Consider the following 21,499-nt stretch of genomic DNA (forward strand, 5'->3'; position numbering starts at 1 on the left):
CAAATCAAAAAGAGCTTGGAGGGAAGTATTTCAGGTACCGAAAGAAAATAACTGCCAATCCAGTTTGATGTGCCCTGCAAAACTACCTATCAAATTTAATGCCAAAATAAGATCCTTCCATGACGGTGTACAATTGAAGAAATTCATGACCACCAAACCAACCCTACAAAGAGTACTGACAAGTATTCTAGAAAGGCACAGAAGTGATCACAGCTTCAAAAACAACAGAAAAGAATCATCAAACACAGCAAGTAATTAAAAAGATGGAAAAAGCATGGAACCTATAACAGGAAAATAACATGACAAAGATCAGCCAATATGTATCAGTTATAACCATTAATGTAAATGGACTGACTTCTCCAAAAGACTAGCAGAAACAGATTAGCAGAGTGGACTAAGAAACAAAACCCAACAATATGCTGTACATAAGAAACACATTTAACTCAAAAGGAAATTCACAGACTAAAAGTTAAAGGATGAAAACAATCTCCATGCCACAGGAAATTAGAAAAAATCAGAGGTAGCTATGTGGGTTGCTGACAATATCAACTTCAAACTAAAAATAATTCAAAGAGATAAACAAGGTCACTACATACTTGTTAGGGGAAAACTGCAAAGAGATAGCAATTATGAATCTATATGCACCCAAGATCAGAGCACCCACCTACATAAGACAAATTTTAATGGACATAAAAAATCAAATGAGCAATAATACAATCATAATGGAAGACTTTAATATGCCATTGTCACAAAGAGATGGATATACTAGGCAAAAAAAAATCAGCAAAGGGGGCCAGGAAGATGGCTTAACGGAATAAGCACTTCCCTGGCAAGCGCAAGGTAATGTGTTCAATCCCTGGTTCTGAGAAAAAAAAAAATCCACAAAGAAATAACAGAACTAACCCAAACTTGTGAAGAACTTGACTTGGTAGACATTTACATTGTTTCATCAAGTAACAACAGAATACACATTCTTCTCAGTTGCATATAAGAATTCTTCAAAATACATCATATAGTAGTAAGTGCAAAACATTTGAAATTATCCCATGCATACCATGCGATAAAGGTGCAATAAAAGTGAAAATTATTGACCAAAGAAACTACAAAAACAGCATAAACACATGAAAATTAAATAACCTCCAGTTTAGAAGGACCACAGATGAAAATAAAGAAGAAATTAACAAATATTTACAATAAAACAAAAATGGAGATATAACCTACTGAAACCTGAGGGATGCAATGAAAGCTGTCTTAAGAGTAAAATTTGTAGTGGTAAATCTGCATATATGGAAAACATAACAAATTCAAATAAATGATCTTGTGCTGCAACCCAAGCTCTCGGAAAAAGAAGAGCAAGAGAAGCCCAAAGCCCAAAGAAGGCAGGAAATTTTAAATATTAGAACAGAAATTTATGCATTAAAGAAAAAAATACAAAGAATAAATTAATCAAAGAGTTGGTTCTCACAAAGAATAAATAAAAGTGATAAATCCCTAGCCAACCTAATCAAAAAAAAAAAAAGGAAGAAAGAACACAAGTTCATCCAATAAAGAATGAAAAGGGTAAAATCACTACTGACCCTAGAAAAATTCAGAAGAACATCAATACCTACTATACCTACTTCCAAAATCTTAACTCTCACTGGATAGAAAACACAGAGGAAATGGACAGTTTCCTAGATACATATGAAATGCCAAAGCTGAGTCAAGAAGATATACAAACTCTGAATAACCCAATTACGAGAAACAAAATGGAAAATATAATTTTAAAAAACCTACCAATGAAGAAAAGCCCAGGTCCCAAAGAATTCACAGCAGAATTCTACAAGAAATTTAGATAAGATTTAATGCCAACTTTTCTCAAACTTTTTAATGAAAAAGAAAGGGAAGAAATTCTCCCAAACTCAGTCCTGGGGGCAAGTGTTACTCTGATTCCAGAACCAGAGAAAGAGCCAACTAAAAAAGACAACTCAAGCCAATCTCTCTAATGAATATAGATGTCAAAATCATCAATAAAGAACTAGCAAAAAAAATAAAAATAAAAAAAATAAAGAACTAGCAAATAGAATGTAGCGTATCATTAAGAAGACTATACATCATGACCAGTTAGGATTCATCCCAAGAATGCAGATACGGTTCAACATACACAAATCCATACATGTAATACACGACATCAATAGAACCAAGAACAAAAGACACATGATCATCTCAATAGACACCAAAAAAAAAAAAAAAGCATTTGACAAATTCCAACAACACACATTGATGATTAAAAAATAACCTACAGATAATTGGACTAGATGGTCTATATCTCAACCTGATAAAAGCCATCTATGAGAAACCAACAGCCAACATCATAGTAAACGGGCAAAAACTGAAAGCCTTCACTTTAAAATCAGGAACAAGACAAGGATGTCCACTGTCTCCACTCCTATTCAATATAGTTCTGGAAACATTAGCCAGAGCAATTAGACAAGAGAGAAAAATAAAAGAAAAATGGATTGGAAAAGAATAAATGAAATTATCATTATTTGCAGATAACATGGTAATCTACATACAGGACCTCCAAAACTCCACCAACAATCTTGTAGACTTTATCACCAAATTCAGCAATGTAGTAGGATACAAAGTTAACACCCAAAAGTCAGTAGCAATTTTGTACACAAAAAAATGAATGTACTGAGACAGAAATTAGGAAAACACTTTTCATAATAACATCTAAAAAATGAAATATTTAGGAATCAGCCTCACAAAGGATGTAAAATATTTATGCATTGAAAATTATGGCACCACAAGCCATGCCATGAGACTGGGTGTGGTGGCACATGCCTATAATACCAGTGCTTGATAGGTTGAAAAAAACAGGAGGATCATTACCTAGTGAGACCCTGTAGACCGTGTACTAAATACATGAAAATAAAATTACAGTACTCGGAGAAAAGAGGTTGAAGAGGATTTGAGAAAATGGAAAGATATTCCATGCTCCTGGATAGGAAGAACCAACATTGTGAAAATGGCCATACTCCCATTACTGTTATACACATTCAATGCAATCCTCATTACAATACCATCAGGATAACTCATAGAGCTAGGTAAAACTTTCCTCAAATTTATTTGTAGGGACCAGGGAGATGGCTCAGTGGAATAAGTGCTTCCCTGGCAAGTGCAAGGGCCTGAGTTCAATCCCTGGTTCAGCCAAAAAAAAAAAAAAAATATTTGTAACCAGAAGAGACACATAGTATCAAAAGCATTTCTGGGAAACAAAGGAAAGGCATGAGGTATCACAATCCCTGACCTGAAATTATAGTATAAAGCTACTTTAAAAAAAAAAATCAGCGTTGGACTGGGGAGATGGCTCAGTAGAATAAGTGCTTCCCTGGCAAGCACAAAAAATCAGTATGGTACTGGCATAGAGACAGACCTGAGAATCAGTGGAACAGATTAGAAGATGCAGACACAATTGAAAACACACTCAGCCACCTTGTCTTTATTAAATCAGGCCAACATGCTCTCTGGAAGAAAGGTAGCCTCTTTAATAACTGATGATGGAAAAACTGGATTTCCACATGCCAGTGTCTAAAACTAGACCCATGACTATCACCATGCACAAAACTACAGTCAGAATGGATCAAAGATTTAAATATTACAACAGAAACACTAAATCTTCTGGCCAAATATATAGATAGAAATCTTAAAGACATAGGGGTAGGTAGAGAGATCATGAACAAAACCTGAACTGCATGGGAAATATATCAAAGAATCAACAACTGGGATCTCATTTTTTTGAAAAGTTTCTGCACTTCAAATCTTCAACAGAGTAAAAAGAAAACCCACAAATAGTGAAACAATTGTAACTGACTATCCAGAAGGAAAGGCAGAAGGTATCACAATCCAACAAAGGCCTTCTATCTAGAATATATAAAGAATTTTTAAAAATCAGCCCCCCCAACTCAAAGACCCAATCCAAAAATGGGGCTCTGAGATGAATATATACTTCTCAGAGGAAGAAATACAAATGGCAAGTAAAGACGTGAAAAAATGTTCAACATCATTGGTCATTCTAGAAATGCAAATTAAACAACAGTGACATTCCATTTCATCCCAGAAGAATGGCTAACATAAAGAAGTCAGCCAATAACAAATGCTGGAGGGGCTGTGGAGAAAAAGCAATCCTTCGCCACTCCACTGTTGGTGGGAGTGCAGACCGGTACAACCACTACAGATATCAATGTTGAGATTCTTTTAAAAATTAGGATTGGAGATCCCATTCAAGACAGTTATTCCCCTCCAGGATATTTTTCCAGAAGAACTGAAAATCTCATTCCACAATGACACATGTGAACCCATGTTCATAGCAGTGCAATTTGTAACAGCTAAATCCTGGAAACAACCCAGATGCCCATCAACCAATGGATGAACAGAGAAAATATGGTATTTTTACAGAATGGAGAATTATTCAGTTACTGTTTTTTGTCAGTGAATGGATTCAACTAGAGAACCCTCATGTGCAAACATTATATTGTCTCCTTAGTGTAAGAACCTGAAAGAGAAAAATGGAATCTAATGGGTACAACAGAAACTGGGAAAAGGGAATTAACTTATTCAAAAGGAAAGAGTTACTGAGTTGAGGAGAAGGATATGAAAGGGAGTAGGGGAAAAAGATTTATGTAAGCAGGATGCTTTGGACAACTCTGCTGCTCATTTCTACTGGTCTAAGGAAAGGAGCAGATGCTTAATTTGTTTTATCTCCTTTTTTCAACTGTTTGTACTTTTTCTTTTATTAATTTCTTATACATTTATTTCTTTTTTTCTTGTTACCATTTTACATGCATATATATGGTAATATGAGTAATTGGAAGAAAATACTATAATTACAAGAAATACTGTGAAGTTCATATTGCTTTGTTAAGTGAAAATTTGTATCGGTTGTAATTTTTTGTTTTAATTCTAATCTGCACCCTCTTTAGAAAATAAAATAAATAAAATAAAATTGCAATTTTGAACCCATATCCACTTTGTCATTTGTCAAAAAACAGATAAACAAATACAGGGCCAGCTTAATAGCTCAGCAGATTAAAGTGCCTGCAAGCAGACGCAGGGGCCAGGATTTGATCCCCAGACCAGCTGTGCCAGCCCCTCCCTTGGGGCATGCTGAGATGGCAATTGAGACTGGGCGTGGTGGCATGGGTCTGTAATCCCAGCTCTTGGGAGGCTGTAAACAGGTGGATCACTATGAGTCTGATCTAGTAGTGAGACCCTGAGCACCCTGTAGACCCTTTGCTAAAATAAAAAAAAATCAAAAATAAAAAAAAATGGAACAAAAACAAAAACAAGTTGTCATTTGCTGTATTTTGTCTTCAAGAAGAACTAGATGTGATAGGCTTAAGTGAATACAAAGTTTAAAAATTTTGATATAAATTTTTGCATACAACCTTCAACTGCCCAAATATGTCCCTTGAATTTAAATTTCAGCATAGTATCTTTTATTTTTTATTGCATATACATATATGTGTTTCTATTGAAGTGCTAAATAAAGTTCATCAGATTTTCTACCATGCAAAGTATCACTCACATAATTAATTCTTTTTTTTTTTTTCACAGTCCTGAGGATTGAACTCAGGGCCCTGCACTTGCCAGGCAAGCACTTATTCTACTGAGCTTTCTCCCTGGCCCTCTCACATAATTCTATGATACTCAAAGTCAACAGAGTAAGCTCTATGCCATGTATATTCTATAAAAATTATAACATCCTAAAAAAATTATTACAACCTTTCCACACATTTTTCTGTCCCTTACACTGACTTTTACAGTCTTTATACTTATTATAACCTCAAACATAATACATTACTATTTCCCCCTTCCATAACACAGTAAAAGTTTAGGAGAGAAAAATGTTCTTCATTTGTAAAATTTTTTTATCTTCAGTGCCTGAAACTGTCAAATGCATAGTGGGCAGCTCAGTATCTACTGAAAGAATGATTGTGTATACAATAGCTAATCACAAGTTAGAGCAAATAATTTCTATCAAAGAATACAAGCAAGGTAAGTAAATTTAGTATAATGAATATGAATATTCATTGATAAGCCCTTAATTCTCACCTTGAAAAAAGTTGGGGGACTCAGGTCAATAATTTCTGACATTGCCAGTTAAACAGAAGACCCAATGATATTATGGGCTTCTGGACTCTTTTAGAATATTTTGCTGAGTTTACACACCTATAATATTCAACAACGGAACTTAAAAAAATTGGGGTATAACTATGAATGTCCATTTTGTATCTGTGTATTCAAAGTGGTTGGGATAGATATATAGTTGCATTCTCTTAATGAATAGAATGATTTTTTCTAATGGTGTTTGTAAGTAGGATCACAAGTCTGCATCTTGTACAGCAATTAACCACTGAGAAGAATGTATGCAGTGTATTATTTGTTGAAACTGTACTTTCGATTTGATTTGAAACTGTCTCATTGCTATATGTTTATCAATAAAACTTTGAAAAGAAAAAAAAAAGAAAAAAGTCAAAAGATGTACCTTTCTTCAATGAATTCAATTACTTTAATTCAAAAACTTTACATTCACCACAGCACCAAAATATAGAATAAAACGAATTTGCTTGTATATATAATGAAAATAAAACTACTTATGAAGAAAACTTAAACCTCTGGTATAAGTCAAAGAATTAATCTATTATGTGCCATTGCATATTCTTCTAAATTATTAAATGTATTTTCAGGCTGGGCACATAGCTCAGTGGTAGAGCACTTGTCTAGCATGCCAAGGCCCTGGAACTTAATCTTTAGCATCACAAGGAAAAAAAAACAAATTTTCATAAAGAGCTAATAAAATAACTATAAATTAATAAACATTTCAAATGGACATTTCAATGTTCTGAGCTATATAGCTATGCATTTTAGAAAGTTCAGTGCTTCAGATGCCCGCATGTAATGATCATTTGGAGGTGTGAAGGAAAAATGTCACTGAGCAATGAGTTGCTGAGCAACACCTCAGAGACAAGACAGACATGCACCAATGATATGAGAAGAAAAAATTAGGAAACCTTTGGACAGGCTTTTTTATTTAAACATTCAGAAAGAAATGAGGCAATTACACATTAGCTGAGTGCGGGAGTCAAGAGGCTCATTATTAGACACACAGGCATTAGTGTCCAATCATACCAAGCCCTGGTTTAGCAAGTTCCTTGGCAGACTCTGCACAGATCAGTCCTCAGAGCATCTCCCACCAGCGAGGCACAGCACGACTCAAGCTAAACCACAAAAAGCAGAATTGCAGCTGAATGATTACAGTGCTATTTTGGCTTTGTCTTTTCCACTTTACTTTCCAATTAAGCACTTAACTATAAATCAGCAAATGCTAATAATTAGCTCTATTATTTGGAGGGTCCTTAGTGCAATTCAAATATTTTACTTGTTTGGACTTTAAAAAGGCTTTGAAAATTTTAAATTTTTAAGTGGTCTTATCAACAAATTTGATGCTTTGTTGAAAACCATCTCAAATAAAATATTTCCTTTAGACCTTAACTTCAAATAAAGGGCATGTATATAAAAACAAACCACTTGACTACTTTTTTTGACATGTTAAACATAAGTTTTATTTTAAACTTAAAGAAATGTTAAAAGTAAACATTTTGTTTTACAAATTTCAAGTTATTTAAAACAATTAAGTAGGAACATATTTTTTTTTGTTTTTGTTTTAGGAACATATTTTTAATTCAAAATATGTTAATGTTTAGAATACATTTAATGTTAATGTTAATCTGTAGAATACATTTTGGTGTTGGCCAAAATTAAAATAATTTTTTTTTTGTAGAGTGGCTCTATCATTTTACAGTCCCATCAAAAATAAATGACAGTTCCAGCTTCTCGGCATCATCACCAGCATTTGGCAATGCTACTGATTTCTATTTTAGCCTTTCCAAGGGCAATGTGATAATTTTTATTGGGTTTTTAACTTGCATTTTGTTAATGGTTAATTATGACCATTAACACTAAAAACACTACTATTTTATATATTCTTACCCAATAATGATTCCTCAACAATTATTAATATATAAGATTAAGCAAGTCTTTAACATAATATCCCAGATAACTTTTTCAAATATAAAACATTTATACCAGCAAGGAAATTTATAAGAAAGTATGTCAAATATACTGAAGGACTTGATTATTTAGATAAGACGTAAGTGTTTCACTTTAGGAAAAATACATAGTCACATAAAGAATGTATCCATTCTTTTTTTTTTAACTTTGCTACCATTTGTGCATTTATTTATTTATTTATTTATTTATTTATTTATTTTTGGTACTAGGAATCAAACTCAGGACCTTATGCTTGCCAGTCAGGCACTTGTGCTGCCAAGCTATAGCCCCAGCTCCCCATTCAATCTTAGTTTTTTCACACAGCCAACTACGTGTTCACAAATGTCACTCTTATCAATTGAAAAAAATACACATATATTTTTTAAAAGCCTCTGAAGACATGATGGGGTATAATGTGCACCCTTTCAGAGCAGAGCTTCACAGGACACCTCTTTCCAGCCAACTCCCAGGGACCGATGAACTGTGCCTACCCTCAGAATGACAGGATGGTCTTGTTAATGATTTCCACAGCCTCCTGGATCTCGCCCTCCTTGATCATGAGTGAAGGGCCAGCCTGATGATGTGGCCATGGATGGGCTTAGCCAGAAGCCCATTATCGAGCAGCCACAGACACACCTTCTAAGCATCATAATCTCTGGTTTCTCTAATAACAATAGCATTTAGCAGTCCTTTTCCTCTTACAGCAGTTACAATGTCAGAGGGCAGCTTCATGAGTTCATTTCTCAAGATAATACCCATTTTCTCGGCATTCTCATTAAGCTTTTCTTCTTTTAAAACCTCCAGGACTGCAACAGTCACACGACAGCCCAGTGGATTGCCACCATAGGTAGACCCATGCTCCCCTGGCTTAATGGTCAGCATTATGTCATCATCACATAGCACTATGGACACAGGGTATAAGCCCCCCCAAAGGGCCTTTCCAAGAAGAACTATGCCAGGCCTAGTATATCCTAAAATCTCTACCTCAGTAGAGGTACCCTGGATCAGGAACAACAACACCTGCTTCACCCTGAATTAGTTCTACCATGAAGGCAGCAACATTCGGACCCTGCAGAGCATGCTCAAGTGCAGGCAGATCATTATATGAGATGATTTCAAAACCTGGCATGAAGGACCCAAATCCTTCATAACTGCTCAGGTCTGTAGAACTGGAGCTGGCAGACAAGGTTCTACCCCCAAAATTTCCAGCTGCAAAACCAATCTTTGCTTTGTATTTCTGAATGTCCTTTATGGTATAGCCCCACCACTGAGCAATTTACAGGCCGTCTCGTTGGCCTCCACTCTTGTGTTCATAGGAAGAACTTTGTGATACTTGAAAAGCTTAGTAATGTACTCCTTGTATATTATAGAAAGCCCAGGATGTTAAGGTCAGCTTGTCCACATGACTCTTCAGAGCATTCACAATCTTGGAGTGACAGTGCCCTTGGCTGATGGCACTGTAAGCACTCAGGAAGTCAAAATATTTTCTGCCTTCTATATCTCACAAATAAACACCTTTCCCTCTCTCCAGAGCCACAGGTAACAGATGGTAATTGTGTGCACCATATTTTAGATTCTCGTTCAAAAATGGTATCAGGGAATGGAGGGCCTTGGACAGTCTTCTTAGTTGCAATGGATGTGGCACAAGTCACTGAAGAATGAACTTCACGGCGAAGTACAGCAAACATTTGTAAATGTGCGAGTTTGGAAAACATTGTGCCAAACTCTTCCTTCTTCCACTGTCCAGATTAGAGTATATATTTTTCACTGAAGATTCAGGGACAATTTTCAGAGGGTTCAATAACTGACCTTGCCCAGAACCTCCAGAGACACAAGGTAGTGACCTGCAGAGCCTTGACTAATTATTCAAAAAAATTAATCTAAAACCAGAAGAGATGTACCTCAAACTGAAAGCTAGTACTTTAAGATGTAATTACTTATTTCAAAGAAGTTTCAATGATGCATAATTGATATAGAATAAACTGTGAATCCCTTAATATGATTAGATATATGAATACACACATGCCCATTGTCACAATTAGAATAACTTAATGTAAATCATACCAAAAAGTTTCCAAAAACCTCTATAATCACTAGTAATTTCCACTCCCAAGCAACTGTCAATCTGCTTTTAGTCATTACAGATGATACACATCATCTGGGGTTTTGTACAAACAACACTGAAAAGTCTTCTTTTCCTGCCTGGTCTCTTTTCATGAGCAGAATATATTTATTGGGGGAAAGAAAGCTCCTGCCCAAGAGAGGGGTAGGAAGAGGGGGGACTCCAGCAACTGTTCCCCAGGAATCTGTCACTTTAGGGATTTTTATAGAGTGAAACCATGCAGTGAGGTGGGTCTAAGGTGGTAGAAAACATGGGAACTCGCTTAGGTGGAGCGAGGCATAAGGTGGAGCAAAACTATGATCAACCAATGAGATTACAAGCACCATTGCTCAGGTAAAATTGATTAAATTGGAATCAAACGGGGAAGCAAATCATGTAGCAAGCAGGCAGGAATACAGAACAGGGTCTCTTCCTGTTGGGGGTTGGGTTAGTGACTCATTAGGGCCCTTTTAAGGTGATTGATATCTATGTAGAATATCACCAAGGCCTGTTCCTAGGGAAGTATGTGGCTACATCTGTTTAATCTTTGTCTTGAGGTCTGGCCCACAGCAGTGGGGAGGGTCCGTATCTTCCAAAGTTGCAAAATCACCTTGTCTTCCATATCATCTCTCTAGCCCTGTCTGACTGCCTATAATATTTTTATCTAATTTAGCTGTCTAAAACATTTTCCCCTCTGAAGAAGTAACCTGAACTGCTATGAGGGAACCATGGGTGATGACCACTTTGGTTTCTTCAGGCTGAAAGGGTTCATAGTTGTGAACTGGCAGTCAGAGACAATCTCCAGAGGTTCTGTCTAAAAGCCCTCAATAGACATTACACATTTTTATCTTGGGTAGGCAGAATAACTTTAAATCTGGGTGAGACAAGCCAAAGAAACAATTATACATGCATAGGCCAAATAATAACATCAACAGGATAATTATGAATACAATCAAAAATGATTTTTATAAAGTAAACAGTAATGACTTACACAAAGATGATAAAGATAGGGTCTGGGGACCTCAGCATCTCACATACCATTGATTTGCTATCTTATATTTTGAACAGCTATTGAGACATCAGCAGAAGGATCTGGGATGTAATAACCTTTTAAAATTTGTACTTATAAAAAGACTAGTCAGAAACTTTTGTGAGTCCATTAGCAGAGATCTCTTACATGTGAGGTTTAATCTTTTTTATTATTATTAGACATTTTTAAAAGAAAGTTTTATGATATCAGATGATATTTACAGGTGCTTTTCAATTAAAAGGCAGAAGTGTTTCCCTATTCTCTTATTACGGATAAGTTTTGAGTTCAAAAACATACAAGTAAAAACTAACTTGCTGATGTCACTTTTCTCACAAGGTGTAACTAGGAAAATATGCCAACTGTACTTAGGTTACTTAAAAGCATTGGCAATAAAAATAAGGTATTAATCTGGTTTTCATAAGTTCTCACAATTTAGAGATAATTATAACTAAAGCTAGAGGAACATATAACAAACTGTCAAACTCCTTGAATAAAAGAATCTAAGAACCAGTGGGTGACGACTGCTAGCCTCATACAGTTTATACATTTACCTGTTAGCTCAAGTGTTCATGCTTTGATTATATATGCTCTAATTTCTCAAAAACTTTGTTTTTTCGTAGAAGATACCAAAACCCAGGTAATCATACAGGTAAAACCTATAGCAAATATGCTACATTTCTTTTACTGGGATCCTGGTCTCTTTTAGGTGGGGTAATTGTTTTGCAATACTTCAGTGCTTTGCCTATACTAATACTTTATTCTTTTAATTAATGATTAGGGCCAGTCAAATAGCTCAGCGGATTAAAGCGACTGCTTAGGCAGACATAGGGGCTGGGTTCCATCACTGGGCCTGCCCTGCCAGGCCCATCTCCGGGGCACGTGGAGACAGCAATTGAGATGGGCATGGTGGTGCAAGTCTGTAATCCCAGCACTTGGGAAGCTGTAAACATGAGAATCACTACGCATCTGATCTATACAGTGAGACCCCGTAAACCCGGTAGACCCTGTCCTAAATATAAAAAAAAGGAGGAGGAGGAGGAGGAAGAGGAGGAAGAGGAGGACGAGGAGGACGAGGAGGAGGACGAGAAGGAGCAGAAGTAGAAGCAGAAGCAGAAGAAGAAAAAGAAGAAGAAGAAAAAGAAAAAGAAGAAGAAGAAATTAACACCCAGTTGAATGGACATATCACATTTTGTTGATCGACCCTCCACTTGGAGAAGACATCTACCACCAATGCTTGTAGTGTCTCTTTCATGTGACACACAAGCTGAGTGTTGTGTGATTGGAATAAGCTTCCAGTTTGATTCCTATACAAGCATTCATGCTCACATAATCTTTCATTCATCTTAAGTAAATATATCAGAAAGGGGAGAGAGAGAGCGAGAGCGAGAGCGAGAGCGAGAGCGAGAGCGAGAGCGAGAGAGAGAGAGAGAGAGAGAGAGAGAGAGAGAGAGAGAGAGCAATGGCACATGGTAGGGTCTTTTAATTTTCCAGGGACTGTCAAATTATTTTACCAATATTATATCTCATTTTGGTTATTCTATCTCATTTTTCCTTAAGCAACACCTGAGAGTTCAAGGCACTCCCCATCCTGGACAGCCCCCGGTAGACTGAGTGTGTTTCTAGCTACCATCAAGGTAGGGAGTGATGGCTCCTTGTGTTTTCTTAGCATCTTTCTTAGGACCTAATTTACATACACAGAGCTGATCCACCATATGTGTACAATTCAGTATTAGTAAGTGTGCAGTTATGAAACTGTGACACTGTTTAGGGTTTAGGTCACTTCCATCATTAGCTGGGATAGTTCCTTCCAGTCAATTAGCTCATCATCCCTGCTGCTTTCACCATAGTACAGCCATCGGTAGGGAACTTCCCTCTTTTCCGATCTTTTACTAGACATTATCATATAAGTGGAATCACACAGGACATAATCAACCATATCTGGTTTCTTTTACTTCACAAGTTACTGAGGTTTATCTATGCTGTATCACCTAGTGAAATACCGAAGTGGCATCCACTTACATCACTTTTATTACATAGAGACATCACTAGCTCATCTATATTTTAATTCTTTCCAATTTGAGACTATCCATACAGAAAAATGCTGCTAGGAAAATTCACATATGTTTCTTAATTTGGACATGGTTCCCTCTCTTTGGGATAGATTCTCAGGACAGAAAATGACAAGGCATATGGTCACTATACATTTTAAGACACTGATAAATTGTTTCCCAAAGTATCTGTATCATTTTGCTTTCACAAAATGAAAGCATACACACACAATACAGTTCAGCCACATCCTCATCATACTTGACTATTTTATTATACTTAAAATGTATAACTCTGGCATCTCACTGTATTTCCTAATATCTAGTAAGGTTAAAAACTTCACTGGCAAGAGGACAATATTAAAATATTTTGCCTTCTTAAAAATTGGGCTATATTGCCTCTTTTCTTTTAGAATCCTTTATAAATTCTGGACACATGTCCATAGTAGAGATCAGTCTAACAATTTTTTTAAAAATTATAGGTTAGGCTTTTGGTAGTGTTAGGATCTAGATTTAAAATGTATCCCAACATTCATGTATTTGGAAGCTGACTAGTTATGGGGTCATTATATCATTATATTTGTCATTGATTCATCCACTGATGAGCACAGTACCAGAATTACTATTAGGAGTCAAGACCTGGTGGAGGTGGGTCACTGGGGATGTGATCTGGAAGGGTGTATCTCCGTCTATGGCTCTTGCTGTTTCCTGGCTTCTCTGGGTTGAACATTCTTCATTTGGGCTGAATCCAGCAGAAACTGTGAACCTAGTAAACTATTTGTCCCAGTGATAAGAAAGTGACTAACATGGGAATGATTAAGAATTTTTCAAGGTTCAGCCAGATAGTTCAGTAGACTAAAGTGCCTGCTTAGGCAGAGCGCAGCAGCTGGGGTTTGATCCCTGGTGTGCCGTGCCAGCCCCACCCATGGGGTGCACTGAGACAGTGACTGAGACTGTGTGTGGTGGCGCGGGCCTGTAATCCCAGTGCTTGGGAGGCTGAAAACACGACGATCACTATGAGTCTGATCTACGTAGTGAGACCCTGTAGGCCCAGTAGACCCTGTACCAAATACATTAAAGAAAAAAAAGAAGAATTTTTCTCTACTCAACATCATTTTTCATGTTTTCCCTAGGTATATTAGAGTTCAGTTCTTCCAGTTAGGTACATGACCTACACTGAATTAATCTCATTTTATGATGTGAGGGAAGGGTCTTACTATTTTTTTGTTTTGTTTATTTCTATTTATAGTTTGTATCTATTTCTGTATTTCTTTGGTGCATCTATCTAAATGAAGACACTCCATTGTGCTTTACCAATTCTCCTTTCCTCAAGTGAAACTGCTTTAACATTTTTGCTGAAATAAGCTTACCATGAGAATTTGTTTCTCGACTTTCAATTCTGTTTAACTGATCTGCACACCTATCTTTGTGCCACTACCAAATGATCTACAGAAAAATGTCTGCACAGGAAGTTTTCAATCATGTAATTCAAGTTCTTTTTCAACGATTACCCTCACTCTCCTAGGTCTTTTAGATTTCCTTATGCATTTTGCAATTAGCTACTCAGTTTCCACAGAAAAATCTGCTTAGTTTTAAGGACTGTACTGAATTTATAGATTACTGAGAGAATTGCTGTCATGACAATATTTAATTATACCATTCACTAACATGAAATCTGTCTTTATACAGAGTTAGATTTTCTTTAATTTCTATCAGTAATGTTTTGTACTTCATCAAAATGTTTTGTGACTGCTAATTATTTTAGTCAGGCACTTCATTTTTTATATATAGGAATACAACTGAGTTTTGTATACTAATCATAACTCCTGAGACTGTGCTCATTTATTTCATTGGTTTTAAAAGAGGTGTGTGTGGTGGAGGTATATTTAGAATTTTCTACTTATAGGAACATGTCATTTTTGAGTAAAATGATCTGAATTCTTCCATTCAAATTTGGAGAGTTTTGCTTCTTTAGTCAAGTTACAAATTTCTCTTTTACATTGCTATAACTTTTTATTCATGAATTGGCATAGGGCCCATCAAGTGCTTTTTCTGTAGAGTTGAGATGTTCATTTGGAGTTCTTTTTGTGTGCACTTTTATTACAGTAATTGACTTCCATAAAACAAACTTTGTATTCCAGTGATAAATTCTACTCAGTAGTACCATTAGAATACTAGCACCAAAGAGTTTGAGCATCCTTAATCTGAAATCCTAAACAGTATCATAGTGGATAGCTATGGGGATAACTGGGGATCAACTTGTTACATCCAGCTGATTTGAACTAGCATGGTGCTGGATGTGGTAGGCCACCTGAGGATTGTTGCCAGAAGCATAAGAGGCAGAACTAAGAAGCTATTTGGAAGTTGTTAGGGGTGCTGTTTGGAGATTCTGCTAGAGCTGTTACAAGTCACGTGTTCTCCTGGGCTGTTCTGCTGGGTGACCTTGTCATGCTGCTTTCCTGATGAACTTGGCTGTTCTTGCTGGAAGAGGAGCTTGGGACCTTTGTTGTTGCTGAGAATGGTTACAGTTCATTTTGGAGGAGCTCTGGTCCTCATCTTAAATATTGCTTCTGGCTCTGGAGGGTAAAATGGTACACTGCTCACCCTCCTGGAGAAGCTCGTCATGTTGGCTTTCCTGATGGGACCTCAGCTTTCCTCATTACTGGAGGAGCTCAGGACCTCACTGTTGCTGAGGATGGCTATGGTACCTTTCAGTGAGCTCTGGTGCTTATCTTGAACATTGCTTCCCAGCTCCAGTTCAGATCCCTCAGTATGCTAGCACAGATCCTTCGTCCCACTGACACAGACTTCCTACCTTCCACCACTAAGCTTTGGGCCTTTCCAGCACAGATCCATGAAGCAGGCCTGCATGAGAGATTGTTGCAGGCTCTAGGCCTCCAGCTCGACTCATGCAGGATATTAGATTCCAGGCCTTCAGCTGGATTCTTCGGTCTTTTATGTGTGGACACATTTCCTGCACTCCTTGTATATGATTCTTTGGGTAATTCATTATGAAATAATATTATAAAAGGTATCCTGTATTGTGTTATTTGCCTTGCAAAACCTCAAATCACAAGTATAAAAATCTTTTGAATATCAGAAATTCAGATTTTAAAGAATTTTAAACTTCCAAATTTGGAATTAGGCTTAGCCATCAGGAAAGTATTCCAAAATAAAAAATGCACAAACTGAAACTCCTAGAATTCCAACCACACTGTGGCTTGGTGTGCTCTGGACATGCTGTACTTTCCTCTCTAGAATTGGGACTTAAACTCTTTAATATCATAACCTTTACTGCTATATTGGAATGATCCTTAAGGATTCTTCAGGAAGATTCATTCTCCCATTTATAACATAATTGCCTGACTAGGTAAAATAAATTCCTCCTGGGTCTCTTTGTGTGGCAATGTCCTTTCTACCAAAATTCCAATGAAAGCAGTTTTCATGTCATCTAGAGTAAAGAATGGCACATGCTCTCTGATGGTGGATGCACTCCTTCCAGCACCTGAACATGCTACCAGGTAGATGTGTGTTAACTTTATGGTGATGGTAAAGCATTTAGAGATGAGGGCTCAAAGCACAACCCAAAACCTTCTATTTACTGCAAAGTGCCAAAACTCCACTTAAACCTGAATACTGAGATGTTAGTTTAGAAAAACAATTCATCCATTAACAACTTTTCTCTTAAAAGAAAAACAACACCCATGCATGCATAGGTTTGCCACTTCTGTAAGCAGAAGGTGCAAGGTACAGGCATTTGCATGTCACTTTGGAATCTGTGACCCAAATCACTGAGCACTTAAAACTGTTTTTTATTTTGGAAGGTCCTCTGAATCATCACAGAGCTGAAACTGCAGGCTGATAAATGTTTTACAAGAGTCTCTCAGGGGAAACTATGCTCTGACCTGTAGCACTTGTCCATCTCCATGGCATAAAGGGTGTAAACGATGCCTTGGAACTATCTTGAACAAGCTTGCAAGAGCTAATTATTAAATTTTCAGGAATTTCCTGAGCTGGTTGTTAAGTGTAACATTACTTTTCTTTTTTTTTTCTTTTTTTTTTTTTTTTGAGACAGAGTTTCGTGATGCAGATCAGGCTGGCGCTGAACTCGCTTTGTACCCCAAGCTGGCCTGATTCCTGAGTCCTGGGATTACAGGCGTGTGCCACTATGGCCAGCCCAGTATAACCATTACTGAAACTTAAATTATATAAACTTAAAATTGCATAGGTTATATTGAAAAGGTAGCAAGCCCTGAAAACACACCACTCTTTAATCATTATATAATCATTTACCAATTATCTAAGCTCTTGAAGCTATATCTATTATTTCTGCATGGCTCAAATATTACATAATACCATGATACTATCTACCTCTGTTTATCTCCTTTTAAGTCCTGTTTGGTGACTTGGTAGCTTGTAATTAATAACAGTGCCAGGATTTAAATGTAGCATTAGTACATTTCAGCTCCCCAAGAGTAAAAAAGACATTAAACACTAACTAGTAAAATCTGTTGATTTCTACGACATAAAATCAACATCGACTTCAACCTAACAACTTTGATATCAGTTGAGTAATACGATTCTTCAGAATATACAACACAATTGATGTCTCTTCATTTTATGAAGTCAAAATGATGTATAATGAGTGAGGGATCCTGCTAACATTCAAGTATCTTATTAACAAAATTATGAAAATGTAAGATACTGAAAAATTGTGTTTATAAGAAATGTATTTATAAGATTTGATGATGAGTGGATTAATTATGATTGAGACTTTTATTTTTGGCGGAACCTTTGTGCTTGCCAGGGAAGCGCTTATTCCACTGAGCCATCTCCCCAGTCCGAGACTTTTAGAAGTATTATCTTATAGACTGTTTTCATAAAAATTAGGGAGTACTGATCATGACTGATATCACTGTGCACTGATTATATAGTGATTGTTTTCCTGTTTTCTAAAAACAAAAATACTAAAGCTTATATGCTTATTAATAGTAACTGTCCAAACATTCTCTCTTGACCTATGTCACATATTCTTTTAGATACATTCAAAATATGTCAGCTAAGAGGGGAATGTTAAAGAATATGAGTTAATAAATACGTATCGCCAATTTACTGAAATGGCCTTCAATTAACAGAAATGTCCTGTCATGTTCTGTGTGCTCAACACTGTCAGAAAATAATAAAATGCTACTGTCATAAAATTGAAGAAACGATATTAATACCTACATTGGAAACAACTCTAGAACATACCTTACATAAAAAATATTCATAATTTTGGCTAAGACCACATTTTCTTAAAAAGAGTTTCATGTTTCATTAAAAAACAGCCATAAGAGACCTAGATGACTCTTACGCTGCACTGCTTTCCAAACTTTTTGTCCCTGGATATATTTAAAATTGAGAACTCCAAGTAGCATTAATTCATGTGTTGCACAAGTAATAGCATGGATAATCAGGTCAACAGAAATATAAACTGCATATTCAAAAAGTGTATTTAATTTTTTAAAATTATGAGCCCACTATATGTAGCATATTTTTTAAATTTAAATTGCTACTGCCAAAAACAAAACTGTGAGAAGCATTGTATTATTTTTAAAAATATTTTTTAAATTTGGCTTTTTTTAAAAAATGGATTTAGTACAGGATCTACAGGGTCTCACTACATAGATGGGACTCTCCTGTGTTCAGTCTCCCAAGTGCTGGGATTACAGGAGTGTGCCACCATGCCTAGTCTCCGGGTACCCCAGGGGCGGGGCCGGCATGGCACAATGGGGATCAAACCTAGCCGCTGCACTCTACCTAAGCAGGTCCTTTAGTCTGCTGGCTGGCCCCTTGCTTAATTTTAAAAAGTTGACTCTCTAACCATTTTTAATTTAATCTTTTGTAATATTTTTTGAACATCTGAGCGCAAAACATGCAGTTGGAAAATAATGGAATACTGTATCTCATAAGACTTTCCTTTGACATTATCCTTTTAAGCCATGTGAGGCTTATATATTCTTTGATATTACAACAAAATTTGGCAGCTTATTAGTTTCTTAAAGATTGGCTGACATATGGATTCAGAAACTTTTTTAATGACGTCGTTGCTTCCCTTTCGGTGTGAGTGCTGAGGTATACCCCAGGTACTCTGAAGAAGGAAGGAACTGTTCCCCTAGTGGCTGAGAGTGCTGAAGGCAAGCTTAGTCCCCTCTCAAGATCGCCTACTTCCACATCCCTTCAGGCCCTGCCTGCAATGAAAGCATGCAGACCTGTGGGCCAGTGTCCTCAAACCAGGATGGACATCCACTACAATGCATGCAGCAGGCTGAGCTCTGCGGAGAACTCACTCCCTGCTCACCTTCCTCCACAAGGCAAGCTGCTTTCCCTTCCTTTTTGTTTTTTTTTTTTTTTTTTTTTTTTTTTTTCAGCAGGCTTTGATCCCATGGGAATTCTCTGACAAAGCTCCTGCCCACACCAACTTGGCTCTGGCTGGGTTTCTAGAATCCTGCTGGACCTGGAGGGGCTGGGGAGAGAGGGGCACCCAAGAAGTATAATGCAGCCTATAGTGTTCAATGAGATTTCAGCATTTTGCTATGGTATGGGCACAACCGTTACTGAGGTGAGTATGGCCTTCATATCCTGTGCAGACCCAGTCAGCTTCCATCCCTTCTTCTGCCCCTTTGTCCTATCATTCCCACCCTACTTATCCAGCTTACGCTCCATGGTTGAGTGTAGCCCTTCTCTCCTCAATACTTCTGGTTCTGTAGATTTCCTCCAGACTCACCCAACTTAAACTCTGGCTTCCTTGCAGCCTGACTTCCTTACTACAGTCAGGCTGCCTGGGGACCAGTGGAAAGTGTAAACCTTGGCTCTCTAGGGGCAGCAGTCCAACATTTAAGGTACATTCCCAATCTTTTGCTTTTTCCTCTAACTTTCAATACCTCTTCCCTGATCTCACCATATACACTGCCAGTTTAAAATAATCCTGGAACATGGCTGCTCTCTCCAGATCAGCACACCTGCCCCGACCATTGTATTCACCTGTGTACTAGTGAGTTCCCTCCTACTTAAGGCCAGCCCCTCCAATTGGCACAACATTCTCTTTCCTCTTGATCAAAGACTATTCCAGCAGTCTCACATTTCTCTTGCATCAGTAATTTTTCTGTCTCCTAAAACACCTTCCATCCACATGTAATGAATGTCTTCTCTTATTTTAAACAAGACTCTCTCTCTCTCCAGGTACCCCTTCTACCTCTCCTTCAATTAAACTTTAAAAGACTTGTTTGTAAGTGTCATCTCCAAGTCCTCTCCTTAGAATTAAGCCACATTATTACCAGAGATATAACGCACACACACACATCTAAATGAGACCCTCTCATGCCTGCTTTTCCACACCCAGACCAAAGACACTTCAATTACTGTATTCACAAAGAAGTATTTCTGCTGATAACATGAAAGCACTTAAAACAGGGGCCTACCACCTCACTTACTGGGAAGCTAGGAACTATTATGTGCAGCTCTCACGGCTCTGAAAGTCATTTCTAGGAGCAGGTGGAAAAATGGGATCATCATTGGAATTTCCAGGGTTTCAAACAAGGTCACATATTCACCTCTACCAGATAATCAAATAAACCACTAGGGGAAAACTTTAACAAATAAGCAGAAACGCTGTTTTATTTTACAAATGTAATGATTCTCTTTCTTATGTCCTTATCCTCAGAAACAAGGCTGTTGAAGAATAAAATAAAGCCCACCTTTAGACAACACACCTTAAGGCATTTTCCATGGTAACTTGAAATATGACTACTCTAAGACTGGTTTCCATCTAACCTATAAAACAGCATTTTAATACCACATGCATAAAACTACAACCTTACATTACTGCTTTACCATGAATCAGAACTAATTTCACTTGAGACACTGAAGTGCTTTTGAATTTTTTATTTACTGAGTCTTTGATAAATATTTCTGTACCACCTTATGTCAAACACTGCATTAAAGCCTGAATAAATGAATGCCACACAATTGGACCAAATGATTCATTCTTAGAATGTGAAAACTGGTAAAGAAAACATACCTTATAAATAAAAGTAGGACATGGGGATACTTCTCATGAGTATGAGCACATCTCATGATAAATCCTTTTTTTAAAAGTTTTATTGATAAACAGATAGCAATGAGACAGTTTCAAATCAAATCGGAAGTACAGTTTCAACAAATAATACACTGTATATATTCTTCTTAGTG

At 37.0% G+C, this 21,499-nt stretch overlaps 1 protein-coding gene and 1 pseudogene across 2 annotated transcripts in view; both read right to left on the reverse strand.

The window, feature by feature from the left end:
• Pde10a (phosphodiesterase 10A) overlaps positions 1-21,499 on the reverse strand; it is a 340,101-nt gene that overhangs the window by 161,649 nt on the left and 156,953 nt on the right. The gene's annotated exons all lie outside the window — the stretch shown is intronic.
• Positions 8,547-9,809, reverse strand: LOC105741000 (annotated as a pseudogene).

The sequence above is a fragment of the Octodon degus genome, unplaced genomic scaffold (genome assembly GCF_000260255.1).
Source record: "Octodon degus isolate 3935 unplaced genomic scaffold, OctDeg1.0 scaffold00261, whole genome shotgun sequence".
Taxonomy (NCBI): Eukaryota; Metazoa; Chordata; class Mammalia; order Rodentia; family Octodontidae; genus Octodon; species Octodon degus.